Here is a 24522-nt window from a genome sequence, read left to right on the forward strand (position 1 = left end):
AAATTTCGCTCTTGGAAAATTTTGCCCTGTTCTTGGACACTTTTTGCTCAAGGCTAGTGCTCTGCCACTTGAGCCACAGCGCCATTTCCAGCTTTTTCTGTGTATGTGGTACTGAGGAATTGAACCCAGGGCTTCATACATGCTAGGTGAGCACTCTACCATTAGGCCACATCCCGGCCCCAAGGTTTTCTTTTTATGTAAATTTTATATGCTCATTGCAAAGATAAAGATACAAAAAAGCACAGAAGTCAACACACAATATTCTACTGAAACTATATATTTTTGGGAGACTATCCATTTATTTCTCTCAAAAGCTCTTATAAGTACACAATATTGCATGTTTTACTCAATATACATTACATTTACATTTTTTCTATTTTTATAATCTTCCCCTTATCCTCTCTTCAAGGTAAATGTTACTGCCAACTTGGTATATGCTCTTTCATGTCTTCACACAAAACCAGTTATGTACACCTTTATAAAGACAATGGGACTATTCAAAAATGAAATCCTACATATGTAAATAATTCTAAAACAATGATCAAATCCTTGATAAGGGGAAACAGTTGATTCAAATAATTGTAACACATTTTGAAATTGCTATAAAAATTTATCCAAGCATTCCCTTTTTTAAAAAAATTGGCATCACATGGATTTAAACTCAGGGCCTTACACTTGGCCAGTACATTTTCTTATTGTCACTTTGTTTCCAGTTCATGCTTTTCTTCTATATAAAGACATCTATTTGTATTCTTAGACATTGATACTGCTTTTATTTCTATGGGTCAGAGTCCCAAGTGAGATCGCCAGTTCAAAAGGTATTGTCTCACTCTTTTTTTTTTTGCCAGTCATGGGGCTTGAACTCAGGGCCTGAGCATTGTCCTTGGGATTTCTCAACGCTAGTGCTCTTCCACTTGAGCCCAGCATCACTTCCAGCTTTTTTCTATGTATGTGGTTCTGAGGAATTGAACCCGGGTCTTTGTGCATGCTAGGCAAGCACTCTACCATGAGGCCAAACTCCCAGGCCTCAAAAGGTATTTTCAATAGCTCATATTTCTGGATTTCTGGTTAAAATATGAGTTACAGAAGCATTAAGGTATAACTTAGTACATGATGGGTTAATTTTCATCAACTCCATGAAGTGGAAGTTTCCTTTTATTAGAAATTTAAATCTGCATTTCCCTGAGTAATATTTAGGTTCAGATTTCCACAAATTAGTGGCCATCTTGAGGGATAAAATACTTAAATGTAAAAACACAATCAAAATCTTTGAGACAAATGTAAAGGTTTATGTATAATCTTGGGATTAAGGATCTTTCCTTTTAAAGTAAAAATATCAAGAACTTAAAAAGATATATTTTACTGTAAAATTAAAGACTTTATGTAAAAGTATAGGCAATGTTGGATTAAGAAAAACATTTGCTACACATGATTTAGGATTAGTGTAGAAAATATATAAAAAGTTTCTTTAGATTTATAAGAAAAGGCAGGCAAACCCATAGAAAAGTAGGCAAACACATGTAGGCAATTAGGTTTAATATGCTGAATAGGTTTGAAATTGAGATGAAGGCTTTTGCTTGCCCACTATTTTTCTCTAATGGGACTTTGCTTATAACTTCTAAGACTTAATATGATTAAGTGCTTTTCCACATTCATTATAGAGAGCCTCTTCAATGTATATTCTCAGGTGAATTTCTTTTGAAATTCCTACACTCACAAAATATAGTTCATAAGATCCTTAAGGAGTTGACAGCTAGATGACTTAATGTTCTTTACATTAACCCAGTTTCTCTTTGATGTGTTCTCTGATGAACAATAAAGCTTGAGCTACATCTAAAGGCCTTGCCACAGTCATTACATTTATAGGGTTTTTCTCCAGTGTGCATTCTCAAGTGTACAGTGAAGTCTGAGTTTGTTCTAAAGGACTTTCTACATTCTTCACACTTATAGGGTCTCTCCTCCGTATGAATTTTCTGATGTAGAGTTAGCTGTGATAAAGTAATGCAACCCTTCCCACATTCTTTACAGGCATAAGGCTTTTCTTCAGTATGTGTCCTCCAGTGCACCGTGAGGTAGGAACCTCTCCTGAAGGCTTTCCCACAGACATCACACTTATAGGGCTTTTCTCCACTGTGGATTTTCTGATGTCCTGTGACATGCACCATCTGGCTAAATGCTTTGCCACAGTCATTACATTATGTGTTCGCTGATAAGGATTGAAGCCTGAGTTACTTGTGAAAATCTTCCCACATTTATTGCATCTGCAGGGTTTCTCTCCAGTATGTCTTCTTTGATGCACAGAAAGCTGTGGTGTATTGGAGAAAGCTTTCTCACATTCGTAACATTTATATGGTTTTTCTCCGGTATGGATCCTCTGATGTACAATGAGGTATGACTTAGTTCTGAAAGACTTTCCACAATCATAACATTTATAAGGTTTCACTCCTGTATGGATTTTTTGGTGCTCCTTAAGATTTACCATTTTGGTGAATGCCTTCTCACAGTCAGAACATTTATATGGTCTCTCCCCAGTATGAATCCTCTGATGTACAGTTAAGTGTGATTTTATTTTGAAGGATTCTCCACATTCATTACATCAATAAGGTTTTTCCTCAGTGTGAATGCGCTGACGGATAATGAGAGATGAAGAACGCATGAAGGCCTTTCCACACTCATTACATTTGTAGGGTTTCTCCCCTGTATGCATTTTGTGGTGTACAGTAAGGCATGAATAATTAATAAATGCTTTCCCACATTCATTACATTCATAGGGTTTTTCTCCAGTATGATTTCTGATATGTACTAAGGCTGGAGTTACTTCTATAAGATTTCCCACATTCACTGTATCTAAAGGGTTTTTCTCCAGTATGAGTTGTTTGATGAATATTAAAAATTGTGGTATTTTTGAAAAATTTCCCACACTCATTACATTTATATGGTTTCTCCTCAGGATGCGTCTTCTGATGTACACTGAGATACGGCTTATTAATAAAAGCTTTCTCACAAGCATTACATTCGTAGGGCTTTTCACCACCGTGAGTTTCCTGATGTCTTATAAGTTTTGATTTATCACTAAGTGCTTTCTCACATTTGCTGCGTTGAATTCTGGATTGAATTCTTTGGTGCTGATTAAGAAAGGCACACTGGCTAAAGGTTTTTCTACAGACATTGCACTGGTAAGGCTTCTCCTTATTATGAGTCCTCTGATGTACCATAAGGGATGAAGAAGCAATGAAAGCTCTTTCACACTCATTACACTTAGAGGGTTTTTCTCCAGTGTGGATTTTTTTTTATGTTGACTAAGATATTACTGCTGACTCAACATTTTCCCACACTCATTATATTTATGAGGTTTCTCTTTAGTATGAATTCTTTGATGTTGAATGAGTAATGACCTATAATGAAAGATCTTTTCACATGTACTACACTTATAAGTTTCTTTATTATTGGATTTTTTTCTCCCAAATCAATTCTGAAGTCTGCCTTACGGTTTTGTTACTTTCTGTATCATTGCAAATTATCTTCCCCAAGTGGGTATTTATAATCAAATCTAAATTCTTTGTGAAATTTTCATATATTTGGCATTTGCTGCGGGTCTCTTCTGCTATAATTTCTGATTTGGGAAAAAGAACAGACCCAAACCTAGAGCCTCTTTGAACAGCAGGAGTTTGCTTGTGTGTTACCATTCTTTGATTCAAAAGACTCTCCTGTCTATCTTGCAAATTTAATATCCTGTCACTCCATTTCCATAATCTTCCCACTCTGAAATTCCATAGATTATCCTCAGTGAGTTTCTCTACTATAATGTCCTGTGATGAATTTTCTTCAAAAGTATCCTTTGTTGCAGGTTTCATCTTCAAGTCTAGAAGGAAAAAGAAATCAATAACTTCTCTTTTCTAAGCCAGAAATCTCATTGATCTGGTGATAAAAATGAAAAAAAAAAACAGGTTTAGAATAAGTAAATGGATTTTATTGCTTGGTAATTATTTTCTAGGAAGAAATCAGAATGAGGAAAAAGAAGTAGTAAATTCAATGAGATACTTTCCTATTAACAAACCAGTCAAGGTCAAGAGCAGGGGCCTTACACTTGTAATATAGCTACTTAGGAGGCTAGCCTGGGCAGAAAAGTCTATGAGATTCCTTCTGTGAGATACCAGACGTAGTGGCATATGTCTGTCATCTAGCTATGGTGGGAAGTGTAAAAAAGGCTGGTCAAAGTCAAGGTATGAGACTCTAAACCAGTGCCAAAAGGTATCGAAGCTAGGCATGGTGATTCGAGCCTGTACTTCTAGCATCTTGGGAGGTGACGATCAAGGAATTGAAGTTCTAGGTTTGTCTATGTGTAAAAAGTTTGTAATACTGAATCAATATCTTGGTGTAGTGACACATACCTGTTATTCTAGCTATAGGGGAATCACAATGGCTTGGGACAGTGGCGTGCACCTGGCATTCAAGCAGTGTGGGGGAAGCTATTTCCTCATCATTCTCTCACTCTTCAAGGGACAAAAATCTCTCACCCATTTGTAGTGATGTTCACCTATAATCATTAGCACTTGGGTGGTTGATTCAGGAAGCTTATAACATAGGCTACATAGCAAGTTTTAGGTTAGCCTGGGTTTCATAGAGAGAAAAAAGAATAAATAATATTAATACATAAAAAGAAAATATGCAAAAATATGCAAAACATTATGCTACTGGTGGCAAAATAATGAAAGAAATATCTTAAGAACTAGAATACATTCGTTTAATTTTTTTTTCTTTTTTGCTACTGGGGAGTGAACCCAGGACATTGCACTTGCTATGCAAGTGCTTTGCCACTGAGCTACATCCCAACCCTAGAATACATCAATTTCTTTCCATCTCCTGTATCATCACTCTAATCAGTTACTGATACCTTTTGCCTAGACTATGTTACCGGCCTCCCAACTCCATCCTTCAGGTCCAAAAGTTCAATTATAAAATCCCTCAACTGCAATCTTTTTATGTTCATGTACTCAGCTCTCTTGGAATGAAGCCCAAAGTCCTTCCCATTACCTGCCATACTCTGCACAGGTTATTCCTGCACAACCTCTTTTCCTATCCTTTCTCTTTTGTGCTACAGTGTCAAAGGCATTTTCCTGGAATGCTTTTTTCTTCCCCTGGCTGTGTTCTGCTCCCCTGGGCACCTCCTCAGGTGCTTCTCTGAAGACACACTCTCAGTCTCAGCTCTGTGTGTGCCAGTCCTAGTGTTTGAATTCAGGCCTGAGTATTGTTTGATTTTTTTCACTCAAGGCTGGCACTCTACTGCTTGATTCATAGCTCCACTTCCAGCTTTTTGCTGGTTAATTGGAGATGAAAATCCCATGAACTTTACTGCCTGGGCTGTTTCATATTACGATTCTCGGATCCTTAGCTTCCTAAGTAGGTAGGATTACAGGTATGAGCCATCAGTACCTGATCCCTATTATTCTTTCATATCTCCCCACTTATTTCATTGTTAAAATGTGTTACAACCACTGTTCTTTTTATTCACTGCTGCTGCCCTAATCGTTAACCTAATCCACAGCATATAGATGTCTAATAAATACAAATTAAGTAGGTGAATACTCTGTTTGATCTCAACTAATTCCTTGTTTGTATTCTCAATTGGTTAGGAAGTGAAGGAAAGGCTCCTTCTTGGGTTCAGCAAGTAAACAACATTAAATCACAAATAGTTTAAATGAAGTCAGTAGTGACTCTAAGAGATAATTTTTTGGGAAAACAAATGAAATATCAGATAATGGTGAAACAAATAAGAAAAATAAAGTTAATTGGAGTCAACACCTCTGACAGGAATGTGGTGTATATGGATAAACAAAGAGTAAGGATGACATTGTCTAAAAAGAAATGTAATTTCATCTGACTTACATAACCGTAATCCTGCCTTTATAATGGCAATCATTTTTTGCTAGTCTTGGGGCTTGAACTCAGGGCCTGAGCACTATTCTTGGGCTTTCCTCAAAGCTGGCACTCTACCTCTTAAGCCACAGCACCAATTCTATACTTTTCTGTTTATGTGGTACTGCCGAATTGAACCCTGGGTTTCATGCATGCTAGGCAAGCATCCCACCACTAGGATATGCTCCCAGACCATGACAATAAGTTTTTTTTTTTTTTTTTTTGCCAGTCCTGGGCTTGAGCTCAGGGCCTGAGCACTGTCCTTGGACTTTCTCAAGGCTAGAGCTCTACCACTTGAGCCTCAGCACCACTTTCGGCTTTTTTCTATGTATGTGGTACTGAGGAATCAGACCCGGGTCTTCATGCATGCTAGGCAAGCACTTTAACCACTAGGCCAAACTCCCGGCCCGACAATAAGTTTTTAAAAGAAAGTATATTTGTAAAAAGTATGTCCCCAATGGGCTGGGAGTTTGGCTGAGTGGTAGAGTGCTTGCCTAGCATGCGTTCAATTCCTGGGTACCACATACATAGAAAAAGCCAGAAGTGGTGCTGTGGCTCAAGTGGTAGAGCTCAGTGCTCAGGCCCTGAGTTCAAGCCCCAGGACTAAGGGAAAATACGTTCCCAAGAAAGCAGAGTGAGAATGCTGTCCACCTGACGAATCCTAAGTAAAAGCTATTTAGGTGGGAATACAGCATGGGAACACAGACTTATGAAAAGCAACATTCTCCAAGTACTTTAGCTCATTGTAGAATCAAGAGCAGTTGAGAGCTTATATGTACCTTAGAAATCATCTCCTGTGGAACTCTGCTCCATAGGTAGGGATGACAAGGAGGAGACCTGCACTGCCCAGTCTGGGTTAATATGGCAGTCTTGGTTCCATGGAAAAATATGGAAAGGGAACCAGTCATAGAACCACATAAGGTGGCTTAACTCTAATTATCTTCTCTTCCCAATCAAAGAATCTTTGTAACACTAGAAGTTAAATCCCTTTGGATTTGTGTAAGAATAATTTGTTTTGTATCAGTAGTGTGGCTTAAGTACTTGAATGTCACAATATATGACTAAAGTTGGAGAAAATGTTTCTTTTTCCAACCTCTACACAGTATTATTCTTAAATATCTATAATAGCCAAGATATATTCAAGGGTATACACTTATAACCATTACGGTGTGTACATTTTGCAAAGACTGTAGTTTCTTTGTCTTGAGAGGAAAATATTTTCATAACTTGTTTCATAAGTAGTAATAAAATCATGTTTTAAAAAAGAAAGTAGAGCAAGATGGAACCAAAAGAGAAAGACAGAAGTGGCATGGACAGTAGGTGGCAGGGATGGGAAAAGACAGGGGAATACAGCAAGGGATCTTTTCCTTGGAGGCAACTTTGGAAAAAATGACAGTAAAATACTTGGTATATTTTGCTGAATATCTCTTCATAATCTTTTGCCTGTCATTAAGTCCATTTCCCCAATCAGATTAACTCACTTGCAAAAGGTGTTTCTGAAATTTCCCTCATCAATGTCTTTGGTCTTTTTCCATTCTCTAGATGAGATACCATGTCTGGTTTGGAAACTGCAAGCCCTGTTCAGGGAAAAAAGAAATAGGACTCTTTGAAGGAGCTACAAGTAAGAACTACTGTCAAATTCAGTTTCAGTCCTTAATCTTCTGCCTAAAGTAGAAGGAAATGTAAGAGTTGCCTGGCTAATCTAGTTGTCAAAAACCAAATGTGGTTGTTTAAATCTGAACTGAAATTAAAGTTCAGTAAAATTTAAAGTCAACTCTTCATATGGACTAGCTACATTTCAAGCACTCAGAAGCTATGAGTACCTGGTACACTTGAGTACAGATACAGAGCATCCCTAGCACAGTAGAATGTGCTATTGTACAGCAGTATTATACAGAATTACAAAGGATTGCAAGGGAACTCAATATTATAGTTCTGGTTTGGTAGGATAACAGATAACAGGAATCATTTGAATTTAGAAAGAAAATAAACACATTTGTTTCTTTCTACAGGTAATAACAATAAAAATACTTTGGTCCAAAATCAGACTGTCAACAACCTCCAAGATTCCAAAGAAACATGTATTTGTCACTCTATAATGAGTAGAGCATTTGGTTTAGATCAAGAAAAAGCACAATGCAATATGCCAATGAAATTAAGATTAAGTTTGGAGCCAAAATTCAGTGATACGCTTTAGATTATAACCTTAGCAAACATGGTCAGATCATCCAACAGACAGAAGATTTTTACCCAGGGAGACCAGATTCTGGTAATTCTCTAACATCACATCCTTGTGCAGATCCTTCTGTATAGGGTCCATCAGCTTCCACTCCTTCAATGTGAAGTCTACAGCCACATCCTTAAATGTTATTGATTCCTAAAACAAATGCCATGTAATCACACTGAGATTACATAATGTTAGTCAAATGATAAATAAAAAACAGAAAAATCTCCAGAAATCAGAATCACCAAATGATTACATAGGCTAATTCATCTGATTCTTATAGAATTCATGAAAAGAAGTTATGGAATCACAAAAGGGAGCCTATTCTAGGATTTATTCTAGACTAATTCAAGCTGGCTTTCTATAAATTCTAAATATTTGTCTTACCCAGAGTCAAACATACCCTTCTATCTTCAAAAGTCTTCAAAATATTCAACAGCTAATAGTTTCCATCTAAAACATCTTTTTTCTCCCCTCAACACAGGCTTTATTCATCAACCTTCTTTTAGTTCTAATTGACAGAATATGGCTTAATAAACAATGCGGGTTTTTTTTTTTTTTGCCATTTGTGGGGCTTGAACTCAGGGCCTGAGCACTGTTCTTGGACTTTTCCCAAGGCTAGAGATCTACCCTTGAGCCACAGCACCACTTCCGTCTTTTTTTTTTTTTTCCTATGTATGTGGTGCTGAGGAATCAAACCTGGGTCTTCATGCATGCTAGGCAAGCACTCTACCACTAGGCCAAACTCCCAGCCCAAACAATGCATTTTTTAACTAAAATTTTGTTATAACATAGTTTAAGCTCTGAGAAAGAAAGCACAGGACTTGAAAGAAATTCTTTACTCAGGACATGAGATAAAGTATATTGATGTGTGTCAAAAAGTGAGTTGCTGGGGCTGGGAATGTGGCTTAGTGGTAGAGTACTTGCCTTGCATGCATGAAGTCCTGGGATCAATTCCTCAGTGCCACATAAACAGAAAAAGCCAGAAGTGGTGCTGTGGCTTAAGTGGTAGAGTGCTAGCCTTGAGCAAAAAAAGAAGCTCGGAGACAATGCCCAGTCCCAGAGTTCAAATCCCAGAAATTGCCAAAATAAAAAAAAAATCAAAATTTGAATCTGATCAAGGATCTACCTAGTAGTTTAAGGAAACAGAACGGCATTAGGGCATATTAATTAATTTCATAGGGATATAATCAGTAAAACATATGTGAAATTCTAAATTCTAAACCAATGCTACCCAAAAGAAGCAATTTTTGTGATTTAATTTTTTTCTAAGTCACATTAAAAAGAAAAATTGTTGTATAGTTTTGATAATATATTTAATTTTAACTTATATACCCAAAACATTAAAAGTTTTACATATGATCTATTAAAAATCATTAGAGACACTTTATTATTTTATTTTATTTTTGCCAGTTCTGGGCTTGAGCTGAGGGATTGAGTACTGTCCTTGGACTTTTTCAAGGCTAGAGCTCTCCACTTGAGTCTCAGCACTACTTCCAGCTTTTTTCTATTTATGTGGTACCAAGGAATCGAACATGCTAGGCAAGTACTCTACCACTAGGCCAAACTCCCGGGAATCATTTTATATTACTTTATAAAACTAAGTCTTAGAATTTGGTATGCACTTAAAATTGACAGTGCATCTCACTTCAAAATAATCATATTTCCAGTGGTCAATAGTCATAGGTTGTCAGTGGCTTCTGTATTGGACAATATAGTTTTGATCTTTTTTTTTTTCAGTAAAGACAGAGGGAAGGCAAAATCTCTATATTAAAAGTGTCCAAAGTGCAGGGTGTAATGGTATACACTTCGAATCTCAGTACTTTGGAGCTAAGGCAGGAGGATTGTGAGCTTTAGGGTAGCCTGGGCTACATAGTGCAGATATGTATGTTTGTGTATTTATATTTGTTTATGTATATGAACTTGTATGTGTATATGTATAGTGACACAAATGTATAGTGACCCAAGAGACATGTTAGTAAATGATAGTACATGAATCAGTTTGGGGAAGTAAATACCAACTGGATAGTTGATAATGTGAAGACATGGTATGATGCTAATATGTTTGATATAATAATGATTATATATTTAGAAGTATAGGCATTACATGGATTTAATGACTATAAGTAAATCCTGCATTTGTGTCAGTTGATTTTCACCAAGGTTACTACAAAGACAACTCAATGAAGGATAGAGAAGTCTTTTCAACAAACAGTATTGAGTCAACTGAACATACTCTTGCAAAATAATAAAAATTTAACCCCTATCTTAGATCATATACAAAAACTAACACAACATTGACCACAGACATAAATTTAAAAAAATCCTAAAACTAGCTGGGCACAGTGTACTACCTGTACTCTAGCTAGTTAAGAGAGGAGATTACTGTTTGAGGCTAGCTAGGCAGAAAAGTTTACAAGAAAACCAATGAAGAAAAGTTAGTGAAATCTCCCTTTCAATGAATAAGTTGGTCATGGTAATATAGGACTGTAATCCCAGCTATTAGGAAGACTATAGGTAGGAGAATCATAATCTGAGGGACACTATAGGCAAAGATATGAGAATTTACCTGAAAAATTAAGAAAGGCAAAAAGAGTTCAGGGCATTGATGAAATGGAAGATCACCCGAGTTTAAAGCCCAGAATTGCCATCTACACACACACACACACACACACACACACACACACATACACACACTTGCTTGGCTTATTGCTTGATACAGGAATTTTCTCACTTTATTGTCCAAGCTGGCTTTGACCTATGATCCTCATGATTTCTATCTCTTAAATAATTAAGATAACAAATGTGAGCCACTGTACCCAGACTAGTATCATATTCTTCTCTTACAAACTACTCATTTTTTAAAATAAATCATACTGCTAAATAACTGTTATTCATCAAAACAAACTATGTAGCTTTTTTCTTTTTGTTGTTGTTGTTGTTGTTGGTCATGGGGCTTAACTAGTTTCTTTTGTATGATCTATTAAAAAAGAATTTTTTTTTGGTACTTGAGTTTGAACTTAGGGCCTTCAGCTTGCTAAGTAGGCTCTCTACTACTTGAGACATGCTCCTGGCCAATGTATGTTTTACTTTTTTTTTGTAAGTTGTGGAGCTTGAACTCAGGGTCTGGGTGCTATCCCTAAGCCTCTTTATGTCCAAAGCTAGGGCTCTACTACTTGAACCACAGTAGCACTTCTGGTGGTTTTTTTTTTTTTTTTTGTCTTTTTTTTTTTGGCAGGCCTGGGCTTGGACTCAGGGCCTGAGCACTGTCCTTGGGTTCTTTTTCTCAAGGTTAGAGCTCTACCACTTGAGCTTCAGCACCATTTCTTGCTTTTTTTCTGTGTATGTGGTACAGAACCTGGAATCAAACACCAGTCTTCGTGCATGGTAGGCGAGCACTCTTACCAGTAGGCCAAACTCCCCGCCTACTTCTGGTTTTTTGAGTGGTTAATTGGAGATAAAAGAGTCTCATCGGCACTTTTCTGTCTGTGATGGCTTTGAACTGTGATCCTCAGATCACAGCCTCCTGAGTAGCTAGAATTACAGGCATGAGCCACCAATGCCCAGTGTATCTTTTACTCTTAATGGGACTCTAAAGTCCCTGTAAGTCAAGCATCAAGTCTTTCCATATCATCTACTACTGTGTTTGGTCACATTTTTTTTTTTTTGCCAGTCCTGGGGCTTAAACTCAGAATCTGACACTGTCCTTGAGCTTTTTCAAGGCTAGCACTCTACAAATTGAGCCACAGCACCACTTCCGGCCTTTTCTGTGTATGTAGTACCAAGGAATTGAACCTAAGGCTTCATGCATGCTAGGCAAGCACTCTACCATGAGGCCACACTCCCAGCCCTGTCCCTGAACTTTTTTGCTTAAAGCTAGTGCTCTATCACTTGAGCCACAGAGCCATTTCTGGTTTTTTGGTGGGCTTTTCTGCCTAGGCTGGCTTCAAATTATAAACCTCACATCTCAGCCTCTTGAGTAGGTAAGATAACAGATATAAGCCACTGGCCCGTGGTTCAATTTATTTATGGGACAAAATTTTGGTTCTGTGTCTGGAGTGTGGATGAGCTAGAGAAATCACAAGACCTTAGAAACAGTAGGTACGCTCTCAATCCTGATGTACAAATTAACATGACTCCTATGGGAAAACAAGGTCAATCCCTAACATCAGTAACAAAGTTCCTTAATTTTGGGGATCATAAATTTTTTTTTTAGTTTTTTATTGTAATTAATAAAAGGGTTACATGATATTTGCCAGATAGAAAAAATCTTAATACTATTTAAGTAGTCATAGCTAGAAGGCCAGACATTGGTACAAGGGACTTTAAAAACACTTTTTAAAAACTTAATCTGGGAAGTGGCACTGTAGCTCAAGGGGTAGGGTAGTAGCCTTGAGCTAAAGAGCTCAGAGACAATACCTAGGCCCAGAGTTAAAGTCCTATGCCCAACATAAAAAAATCAACAACAAAAAAACCACAAACTTAATTTGCCCAGGAGCATTGCCTTGTGGTAGACTGCTTGCCTAGTATGCATGAAGCCCTGACTTTGATTCCTTGGCACCACATACACAGAAAAAGCTAGAAGTGGTGCTGTTGCTAAAGTGGTAGAAAAAAACATTAGCCTTGAGAAGTCCAAGGACAGTGCCCAGGCTTTGAGTTCAAACCCCAAGCCTGGCAAAGGAAAACAAAAACAAACCCTTAATCTTCACATCAACCAAATGGGGATTATATTCCCTTTCCATACTTGAAGAATTTGAGTCTTAGAAAGCAAGATACTGCTGGCAGGGATGTGGAGAAAGAGGAAAACTACTGCACTGCTGGTGGGAATGTAAACTAGTACTACCACTCTGGAAGGCAGTTTGGAGGTTCCTCAAAAAACCTAAAAATAGACCTTCCTTACGACCTTATGACCCAGCCCTGGGTCCTAGGTCCCATGCACTCCTGGGCATCTACCCTGAGCATCACAACCCAGGATATGATAAGAGCACCTGCACAGCCATGTTTATCACTGCACTATTCACAATAGCCAAATGAAGGGAACAACCCAGATGCCATACTACAGATGAATGGATACAAAAAATGTGGTATACATATACAATGGGATTCTACATAACCACCAGTCAAGGTAAAATAATGGCATTTTCTGGGAAGTGGATGAAGCTAGAGCAAATCATGTTGAGTGAGATAAGCCAAGACCAAAAGAACAAAAGGCGTGTGGTCTCCTTGATATGTGGATATTAGATCCAAACAGTACAAGAGCAATGACTCAATACTTGGGTACCCAAGGTCATTGACATGAAGTTGGAGATATAAATTCTATGATGGGATATATTTTCTTTAGACATATTGATATATATATATATATATTGATACATATCTATGACATACAAACTCTCAGCTTAACTTTGTTCTTAAATTTATGTGCCAGTGATTGCACATAAGAGATTATATTCTTGGCCAGGAGTTTGGCCTAGTGGTAGAGTGCTTGCCTAGCATGCACTAAGACCCGGGTTTGATTCCTCGGTACCACATACATAGAGAAAAGCTGGAAGTGATGCTGAGGCTCAAGTGGTAGAGTGCTAGCCTTGAGAAAGTCCAAGGATAGTGCTCAGGCCCTGAGCTCAAGCCCAGGAGTGGCAAAAAAAAAAAAAAAAAGAGAGATTACATTCTTGAATTTTTTTTTTTTTGTGCCACTCCTGGGCTTGAGCTCAGGGCTTGAGCACTGTCCTTGGGCTTTCTGAAAGCTAGAGCTCTACCACTTGAGCCTCAACACCACTTCCGGCTTTTTTTTCTATGTATGTGGTACCAAGGAATCTAACCCTGGTCTTCGTGCATGCTAGGCAAGCACTCTATCACTAGGCCAAACTCCTGGCCCTTGAATACTTGTTTATTGAACTTGACATTTGAAATTTAAAAAAATCAGTGTTAATAAAATCTTTTAATAAAAAAAAAAGTCAAGATACCTACCTAAGGCCTTGCAGATACTTGACTTCAAGTCAACAAGTTGACTTGAAAACCAATACACTGGGGCCATGAGTTTGGCCTAGTGGTAGAGTGCTTGCCTAGCATGCACAAAGATCCATGTTTAATTCCTGGGTACAACATACATAGAAAAAAAATCCGGAAGTGGTGCTGTGGCTGAAATGGTAGAGCCCTATCTTTGAGAAAGCCCGAGGACAAAGCTCAGGCCCTGAGTTTAAGACAGACAGGCAGACAGACAGAAAGAAAGAAAGAAAGAAAGAAAGAAAGAAAGAAAGAAAGAAAGAAAGAAAGGAGGGAAGGAAGGAAGGAAGGAAAGAAAACCTATACATTTTCAACTAAATAAATTTGCAGTATGACATGAACTATTCCCAAAGAACATTTTCATTTTCAGTTTTCTAAACCAGATTCAAAAGAACAGAAAACCTTTTCTCACAATAACGTACTCACCTAACAATATAATATTTTAAGAATCTTTTTTCTGACTTCCCTGTGAAGAGTGAATTTTCTAAAATTTTGAATCTCAGCTTCAAGTAAAAGAATATGATTTTAAAATTTAAATGATAGGAAGTGGAGGTATGGCTCAAGTGGTAGAGTGCTAGCTTCAAGAAAAAACCAAGGCCCTGAGTTCAAACTTCAGTATCAACACAAAAATAAGCACATAGGTAAATAAATAGAATTCAGGGGCCAGGAGTTTGGCTTAGTGGTAGAGTGCTTGCCTTGCATGCACGAAGACCCGGGTTCAATTCCTGGGTACCACATACATAGAAAAAAGCCGAAAGTGGTGCTGAGGCTCAAGTGGTAGAGCTCTAGCCTTGAGAAAGTCCAAGGACAGTGCTCAGGCCCTGAGCTCAAGCCCAGGACTGGCAAAAAAAAAGAAAAAAGAAAAAAAAATCACAAATGTAGGGGGAAAAAAAACCCAACAAAAGAAATAGAATTCAACAACTAAAACCATTGATATGGCCTCCAATCTCACATTTGAATAGAATATGTACAAATGATAAACATTTCTGAATTTGAAGAGTCCCCATTAAGCCCTTATACCGACTTCCAAGTTAAGCAGGTTGACAAAAAAGGATTGACCAAAAATGTCTAAGGAAAATAATTTTTTCATAAACACAAAAGCAGACCCTATAAAGGACCAACGTATTTCTAATCCCAACTAATTATTAGTGGTTGCTCTATCTTTAAAATTTATTAAGAATGACCTGAGCCATAATTTCTCTTGAAATTGGTAACGACTGATATGCTTCTTGTGTTACAACATCTAGATTAAGCTAGAATATGTGTAGCAACCAAATTGTTCAATAAATATCTTTTTGTTGTGTAATAAGGATAAACAAGCCGGGTGCGGTGGCTTACTCCTGTAATCCTAGCTACTCAGGAGGCTGAGATCTGGGGATTCCGGTTTAAAGCCAGCCCGGGTACTAAAGTCCGTGAGACTCTCTTATCTCCAATTAACCACTAGAAAAAAAGAAGTAGCACTGTGGCTCAAGGGGTAGGGCCTTAGCCTTGAACTGCAGAGCTCAGGGACAGCACCCAGGCCCAGAATTCAAGCCCCACGACTGCCCAAAACAAACAATAGTTTAAAATTGAATATAATAGTCTTAAATGTAATTGTATAATAGATGCACAGAAAAAAAAAAACTAAGAGTAGGTCAAAACGTAATTACTAAGACCTTTGACACCTAGGAGCTTGATGTGAACAATGACATTTCTACACATTCAAAGTAGACAATTCAAACGTAACTCGGTTTTAATTAAATTTAAATGGGAGTTCGGTACAGGAATAAGATCCCAAAATGGTATTCACAGGATTCGGCTACTGTAGAAATGACTATAGGTGTGTCTGGGGAGCACCATCAATCATTAGCCAATGAGGGTAGTTTCTACTCTATCCTTTGACATCAGGCTTGAACGCCTCTAAGCCTGTATTTCCTTAGCCATTTCCCTCGATACTTCTTAGATATTCAGACTTCATCCAAGCATAACAGAAGCAAGATAGTTGAAGGAGAAACTTCACTTCTGGTTCTCAAGCCAACGTAGTTATTTAAAAATAGTGAGGAGTCCTTGCTTTTGCCGGGAATTTCAGCGTCTTGGTCCAGTCCATCATCTCCCAATCAATGTCACTGTCATGTCAGGGAGTGACAAGTGATTTAAAGATGATTAAGTGAAGTATCTGAAAGTGAACTGACAAAGGAACGGTGCCTGGCATAAAGAGGCAGAAGGAGGGAGCAGACGCGACGCCCTGGGGCCGCACAGCCAAGGTGAACAGCCTGACGCGGGGTTGGGGAGCCCTCTTCCCCGACTTGCCCGGTTCTCCAGCAGCACCCGCAGCGACGGTGAGGGCCTGGGCGGACCCACAAGGTCTGATCCAGGGCTGGCCACGCTCCGTGATTCCGAACACTGAGCACCAGCCCTGCCAGGACCTCGAGGAGGTGCCAACTTGCCACCAGGGGATTTTGCCCAGCGAGGAAGGCCGGGGAGGCGGAGCCCACACCCAGGACTAGGCCCAGCCCCAGCCTCCTCTCAGGGGCGGGGCGGGAAAGGCCACGCCCCAGACGCTACTACGGGCTAGGCGCTGAGGGTGGAGCGGCGAGAACAGGAACGAGGGCCCAGTGCCCTGAATCGAGTACCTCACCACCTCACTGAGGACAACGGAGGGCGCTCGCGGAGCTAAGCGGAACGCTTCTACCTAGGGCTCGGCCTTGGCGCGCTCTGGCACGGGGACAGGGAAGTGCGCATGCGCGTGTGATCGTTGGGACTACAACTCCCAGAGTCCTCAGTGCGCGAGTGCCTCACCTTGGGCTCTCTCTGTGGCATTTATGAAGACTGGTTGTTTGGGACACTTTGTGTGACCTTAAAAGAAAACAAAAATCATATTGAAAACATTTGTGTTGAGGCCTTGATGTGGATCAAGCACTATCTGACACAATCATTTTGCCTTTGGATGAAGTAGCATAAAATTGTAATTTTTTTTTTTCCCTCTCGTTCTGGGGCTTGAATTCAGGATCTGAGCACTGTCCTTGGGCTTTCTCAAGGCTTAGAGCTCTACCACCTGAGTGACAGCACCATTTCTGGCTTTCTGTATGTATGTGGTACCAAGAAATTAAACCCGGGTCTTTGTGCATGCTAGGCAAGCACTCAACCACTAGGCCAAACTCATGGCCCCAAGATTGTAAGTTTTAAGTGCAATCAGTTTTTTTTTTAAATTATTGTTATTATAAGGATGTACATAGGAGTTACAGTTGTGTAAATCAGGTAAGGAGTGGATTTTTTTGTCGGTCGTTGAACTTGAACTGGTAGCTGTCTCGAAGCTATTTTTAGGTAGTCCCATTTATGGAGTCTCTTTCCAATCTGTTGTGACCCTGGGATTCTGTTCAGGAATCTTTTACCTGTGCCTATGAGTTCCAGAATCTCTCCTAGTCTGACGTTGAGGTCTTTGATCCACTTTGAGTTAATGCTTGTGCATGGCGAAAGGTTAGGGTCAATTTTTAGTTTTCTGCATGTGGCTGCCCAGTTTTGCCAGCGCCAATAATTGAATAGACTATGTTTGTTCCACTGTATATCTTTGGCTCCTTTGTCAAATACAAGTTGACTACAGATATGTGGTTCTATTTCTGGGTCTTCTATTCTGTTCCACTGATTTTCTGGTTTGTTTTTGTGCCAATACCATGCGGTTTTTGTTATTATGGCTCTATAGTAGAGTTTGAAGTCTGGTATCGTAATACCTCCAGCATTGCTCTTTTTGTCTAGAATTGTTTTTGGCTATTCTAGGTCTTTTCTTGTTCCATATGAAACTTTGGATTGTATCTTCTATTTCCATAAAGAATGTCTTTGGGATTTTGATGGGGATTGCATTGAATTTGTATATCAATTGTGGCAGTATAGCCATTTTCACTATGTTGGTTGTCCCTAGCCATGAGCACAGGATGTCTTTCCATTTCCTGGTGTCCTCTTTAATTTCTTTTGTTAGGCTTTTATAGTTTTCATTAAATAATTCCTTTACATCTTTGGTTAAGTTAATTCCTATGTACTTTATTCTTCTGGGGGTTATTGTGAAAGGGATCATTTTCTTGTTTTGGCCTTCTGTTTGTGTATTGTTGGTGTACAAGAGGCTACTGACTTCTGAAGGTTAATTTTGTATCCTGCCACTTTGCTAAAGTAGTTTATTAATTCTAGGAGTTTGGGAGTGGAGCTTTTTGGGTCACTCAAGTAGAGGATCACGTCATCAGCGAATAGGGATAATTTAATTTCTTCTTTCCCTATGTGGATCCCTTTGTGTCCTTTTCTTGCCTTATTGCTCTGGCTAAGGGTTCCAGCACTATATTGAAGAGAAGTGGAGAGAGTGGGCATCCCTGTCTAGTTCCTGATTTTAAGGTAAATGGTTCCAGTCTTTTACCATTTAGTATAATACTGGCTGTAGATTTTTCATATATGGCTTTAATTATTTTAAGGAATGTACCTCTTATTCCTATTTTTTCTAGTGGTTTAAACATGAATAGATGTTGTTTTTTGTCAAATGCTTTCTCCGTGTCCAGAGAAATTATCATATGATTCTTATCCTTCGCTCTATTGATGTGATGTATTACATTGATTTGCGAATGTTAAACCAGCCTTGGATCTGTGGGATGAAGCCTACTTGATTGTAGTGTATAATTTTTTAAATTTGTTTCTGGATTCTGAGTTCGAGCCTCAGGACTGGCCAAAAAAAAAAGTTTTTGCCTAAGGCTATAGATTCTAGTGTTTCTCCTCCATATTGCTGTAATTTCAAAGTTTCAGGTCTGATGTTGAAGTCTTTTTTTTATTTTATTTATTATTTTATTATTTTTTTATTTTTTGCCAGTCCTGGGCTTGAGCTCAGGGCCTGAGCATCGTCCTTGGACTTTCTCAAGGCTAGAGCTCTACCACTTGAGCCTCAGCACCACTTCCGGCTTTTTTCTATGTATGTGGTACCGAGGAATCAAACCCGGGTCTTCATGCATGCTAGGCAAGCACTTTAACCACTAGGCCAAACTCCCGGCCCCTGATGTTGAAGTCTTTTATCCACTTTGAGTCGGTATTAGTGCATGTTAACAAATAGGGATCTACCTTTAGTTTTCTCAGTATGGATGCCCAGTTTTACCAACATCAATTTTTGAAGAGGTTATCTTTTTTCCATGGCTACCTTATATATTTGATATATGATTTTATTTCTGGATCTTCTAGTCTGTTCCATTGGTCGGTCTTTGGGTCTATTTTTGTGCCAGTACCATGCTGTTTTTGTTGTCATAGGTTTATAGTAGAGCTTGAGGTCTGGGATTGCTTTTTTGGGGGCCTAGAATTTCCCTGGCTATTTATGGTCTTTGTTGTTCCATATGGATTTTTGCACTGTTTTTTCTATCTCAGTAAAGAATGTCACTGGGATTTTGAAGGGGACTGTGTTAAATTGGTAGATCATTTTTGGCAGTATGGCCATTTGCGCAATATTAATTGTACCTATTCATGAACATGGACAGTCTTTCCATTTCCTGATGTCATCCTTGATTTCATCAAGTTTTTATAATTTTTGCTATGAAGGTATTTTGCTTCTTTGGTTAGGTTTATTACATTTTTTTTGCCCATCCCAGTGCCCAACTCAGTGCCTGAGCATTGTCCTTGAACTTTCTCAAGGCTAGAGCACCACCGCTTGAGCCACAGCACCATTTCTGGCTTTCTCTAGGAATGTGATAACTGAGGAATGGAACCTGGGTCTTTGTGCATGCTAGGCAAGCACTCTACCACTAGGCCAAACTCTCGGCCCCTATTACCATATTTTTTGGGGGTTATTCTAAATGAAGTTTCTTTCTTGATTTCCCTCTCTGCTTGTACATTGTTTGCAGACAGAAAGGCTACTAATTTTTGTGGGTTCATTTTGAAAAGTTCTTTATTGATCAGCTATAGGAAACTGAGAGATGGAGTCAGTTCTTGGCCTATTGCAACTGCTGTTATTATTTTTATCATTTTTTAATAATAAAATTTTATTATTTAATCTATTTTATTTAATTTTTATTTAATTTTATTTTGTCGGTCATAGGTCTTGAACTCTGGGCCTGTACACTGACCTTAATTCCTTCAGCTCAAGTGTAGCTCTCTACCACTTGTGCCACAGAGCCACTTCTGGTTTTCTGGTGGTTAATTAGAGATAAGAGTCTCATGGACTTTTGTGCCTGGGCTGGCTTTGAGCCATGATCCTCAGATCTCTGTAGCTAGGATTACAGACATTAGCCACTGGTGTCCAGCAAAAATGATTTTAAAGAGGTAAAGATTTACTATTAGAAAAGAGTTTAAAAGTTTCCAAAATAAATGATAAATGTTTAAGGAGACAGAAACATTAATGACCTTGACTTGATCATTAAACATTTTATACTTGCATTGAACTTTTACATGGTACCCTACTGTGTATATACAATGATCATGCATCAGTGAAAAAGAATATTTAGGCTGGAAGTGTGACAAGTGGCAGAGTGGTTGCCTTTCATGAGCCAGATCCTGGGTTCAATCCTCAGTTCTGTCACATCCCAATATTAAAAAAAAATTGGCAATCCCGGGGTTTAAACTCAAAATCTGAGCACTACCATGAGCTTTCTCTGCAGCTTTTTCTGTGTATGTGCTATTAAGGAATCGAACCCAGGGATTTGTGCATGCTAGTCAAGCACTCTACCACTAAACCTGGTCCCACACACCCTGATATCTTTAGAAGCAAGAAACACTTTTGTTTACTGATCTATGAAGCCTATGATGTGTGGAGAGTGGGAGAGTGAGTCCTCTCTTCTCTAGAGAAATACAGAGGGCATGGTATTCCTTGGCCCTCCTCAGGGGATGCATCCTGTTTTCCAAAATAAAATTGTGTGGAAGTATGTCAGCACAAGACCCTCTGGCTCCCAGCTTTTCTTCCTGCATAAAAAGATTTGTATTTGAGGCTGCTTTTTCAGATGGCCCCTGAGTTTCTATGATAAGGACTTCCAAGTCATCCACAGTGGATAGGTCACACAGGTGAACATCAAGTGAGGGTTCTTGGAAGAAGGTCCAGATAGACAATGACCCTGTAGTAGTTTATGTACTTCATGAACTAGCCAAGTCATGGTGGTAAATTTGGGAGATCTTATTCTGATCTTACTTTAGGGGTAGAGAGGGAGAGTTTCACTCTCATCTCCTCTCTCTTATATTTTTATCTCTTAAACTCCTTGCCAATCTGAAGTATACTGTTAACACAAATTAGCCTTAAGGATTCACATTCTGGTGAGAGATGTGTGTGTGTGTGTGTGAATACATATTAGAGGCAAGAAGTATATGCTAACCCTATGTACACATTCACACAAACCTACAAACCACAGCCTGGCTTTGAACAATAGAAAATTATCAAAATCAAATTATAATACATTTGCAAAACATTTCATGTTTCTACAGAAACATTATGAAGTTGATGTAGTGAACATTTCCTAGGTTCTGGCCCTCTGTCCATGTGTCCGTGTTTGATCTTTGGCAAATAGCTTTCCTCTGAGGAACCAGATAAGGTCTATTTTCAAGTTACAGTGTTTCTCATGTCTGTCAAATTGGATTTAAGGATGTTCACATTACTGACTGGTAGTATAAGTCGAGTGAGTGGGATGGACTCCACTCTTCCTGCGGCCTGGACAATGTGAGAACTCCATTTTGGAGGAAGTAAGTGTGGTTATTGGGAAGGCTAAACAATGCTGAGAAATAGCTTTGGGATTTTGTGGGAGATATTTGGAAAAAAGGATTTTTCTGTCGGACACTATGAATACATGTGTCACCAAAGGAAACTGAGGAAAACAGAAGAAAAGAGAGTAGAGATGGAGGTAACAGTCTTTGATTTAGTAACGGTTAGATTTCTAGGTACACCCTTTAGATTCCCCAGGTATGTGAACTATTCTAACAGGACAACCATTCTGCCAATAACAAGCTTATGAGCAATTGGGAGAGATGAGAAGGAAATGCAGAACCTTTATCCTACCAGAAAAGGACTCAAGTTTGAAGCTCTACATTCCTGCTTTATCCCTTTCCCTTCATTATTATTATTATTATTATTATTATTATTATTATTATTATGATTATTATTATGTATTACCAATCCTGGGGCTTGAACTCAGGGCCTAGGCACTGCCCTTGGGCTTTCTCAAGGCTAGCACTCTACCAAATTGAACCACAGCACCACTTCCAGGTAGATTAGATGGGGTAGATTATGTAGTTTATAGAGAAAAATAGGTAAAAAAAATAAGTTACAGGACTGAGAATGTGGTCTAGCAATGGAGTGCTTGCCTAGTATGCATGAAGCCCTGGGTTTGATTCCTCAGTACAACATAAACAGAGAAAGCTGGAAGTGGTTCTGTGGCTCACGTGGTAGCATACTAGCCTTTAACAACAAAAGCTCAGAGACAGTGCCCAGGCCCTGAGGTCAAGCCCCAGGACCAGGAAAAAAAACAAAGTTACATTGTAAAATAAATGTAAGAAACACAATTCAGTGAAAATACCTTTTTGTTGGGCACTTTAATTGCATTATGAATGCTGCCACAGGGTTTAGCTTTTCCCTCTTCCAATAAAACTTATGGTGAAGGACAATGCATGTGATGCTGAGTCTAATTGTGGGAATCAAAGAAGACCTAGGAAGGGTTTGGGAATGTTACCTAGTGGTAGAGTGCTTGCCTAACACGCATGATTCCTTGATATCACATTCCTTGGTATTTGATTCCTTGGTATCACATATGTGGAAAAACCTGGAAGTGGTGCTGTGGTTCAACTGGTAGAGTGCTAGCCTTGAGAAAGCCCAAGGACAGTGCTTAGGCCCTGAGTGCAAGCCCCAGGATTGGCAAAAAAAATAATGAAGAGAAAGGGAGAAAGTAGGGATGTAGAGCTTCAAACTTGCGTCCTTTTCTGGTAGGCTGATTAGGAAGAGAGTCACTTTGAGGCCAGCCCAGGCTACCTAGTGAAACCTCATCTCAAGAAAAAAAAAAGTAACATAGAAACAAAGTGAATATATTCAGTCCTGGTGTGTGAACTCAAGGCCTGTGCACTGTCCTTGGGCATTCTCAAGGCTAGAGCTCTACCACTTGAGCCACAGCACCACTTCCGGTTTTTTCTACATATGTGGTACTGATGAATCAAACCTGGCTCTTCGTGCATGCCAGGCAAACATTCTCCCACTAGGCAAAATTCCCAGCTGTGAAAATAAAAACCATAAACGGCATTGAATGGATATTTGAACCATTTGATGATTTAACAGTCACATGGACTTTACCTGCCAAGGCTGGCTTTGAACCTTGCTCCTCAGATCTCAGCCTCCAGAGTAATTTCTCAGCCTCTTGAGTAACTAGGATTATAGGCGTGAGCCAGCAATACCCAGCTCCAGTCATTTTTATACTTTTGGGTGATGTTATATTAATTTCTCCCAAACCCCATATAATTCAAGAATTACATGAAATAATTTTTTTTGCCAGTCCTGGGCTTGAGCTCAGGGTCTGAGCACTGTCCTTGGGCTTTCTCAAGGTTAAAGCTCTACCACTTGAGCCACAGTACCCTTTCTGGCTTTTTTCTATGTTTGTGGCATTGAAGAATCAAACCCGGGTATTTGTGCATGCTAAGCAAGCAGTCTACCATTAGGCTAAACTCCCAGCCACGAAATCATTTTTAACCATTTTAAGTGTGCTTTTTATATGAACTTCTACCTCTCTCCTTACTCTTGTTAAGTCAATAGTGCTGTAAGATAGCCTGAGGATTCAGCACTACATGCTACACCTACATTTCTCTTCTCCTTAATTTTCTCACAGCTATATGGGCTGCTGAGGGTATTCTCCATACCATCTTTCCAGAAGCTGTGAAGCAAGATGAACAATTAGAAATGTTATTGGTTGGCCCGGTGCTAGTGGCTCACGCTTATAATCCTGGCTACTCAGGAGGCTCAGATCTGAGGATCACAGTTCAAATCTAGCCCCAGGCATGAAAGTCTGTGAGACTTTTATCTCCAATTAACCACCAGAAAACTGAGAAGCGGGGCTGGGAGTTTGGCCTACTGGTAGAGTGCTGGCCTAGTAGCATGCATGAAGACCCGGGTTTGATTCCTTGGTACCACATACATAGAAAAGCCAGAAGTGGTGCTGTGGCTCAAGTGGTAGAACACTAGCCTTGAGGAAAAACCCAAGACAGTGCTCAGGTCCTAAGATCAAGGCCCAGGACTGGCAAAAACAAAACAAAACAAAACAAACCCAACAACAAAAACTGAGAAGTGATGCTGTGGCTCAAGTGATAAGAGTGCTAGCCTTCAGCTGAAGAGCTCAGGGACAGTGCCCAGGCCCAGAATTCAAGCCTTATGACCGACAAAAGAAAAAAAGGAAAAAAATGTTATTTGTTTCCTGAGTGACATATAA

The 24522-nt window shown here is 39.1% G+C and overlaps 1 pseudogene across 1 annotated transcript; it reads right to left on the reverse strand.

The window, feature by feature from the left end:
* Nucleotides 1-629: 629 nt before the first annotated feature.
* Nucleotides 630-16864, reverse strand: Znf624 (zinc finger protein 624; annotated as a pseudogene). Its single transcript, XR_016538379.1, has 5 exons — nucleotides 16815-16864; nucleotides 16433-16625; nucleotides 8167-8293; nucleotides 7398-7493; nucleotides 630-3862 (listed from the first exon to the last, which is right to left on the reverse strand). The product of XR_016538379.1 is annotated as a zinc finger protein 624 (transcript).
* Nucleotides 16865-24522: the final 7658 nt, after the last annotated feature.

The sequence above is a fragment of the Megascapheus bottae genome, chromosome 17, assembly GCF_031878675.1.
Source record: "Megascapheus bottae isolate mThoBot1 chromosome 17, mThoBot2.hap1, whole genome shotgun sequence".
Classification (NCBI taxonomy): domain Eukaryota; kingdom Metazoa; phylum Chordata; class Mammalia; order Rodentia; family Geomyidae; genus Megascapheus; species Megascapheus bottae.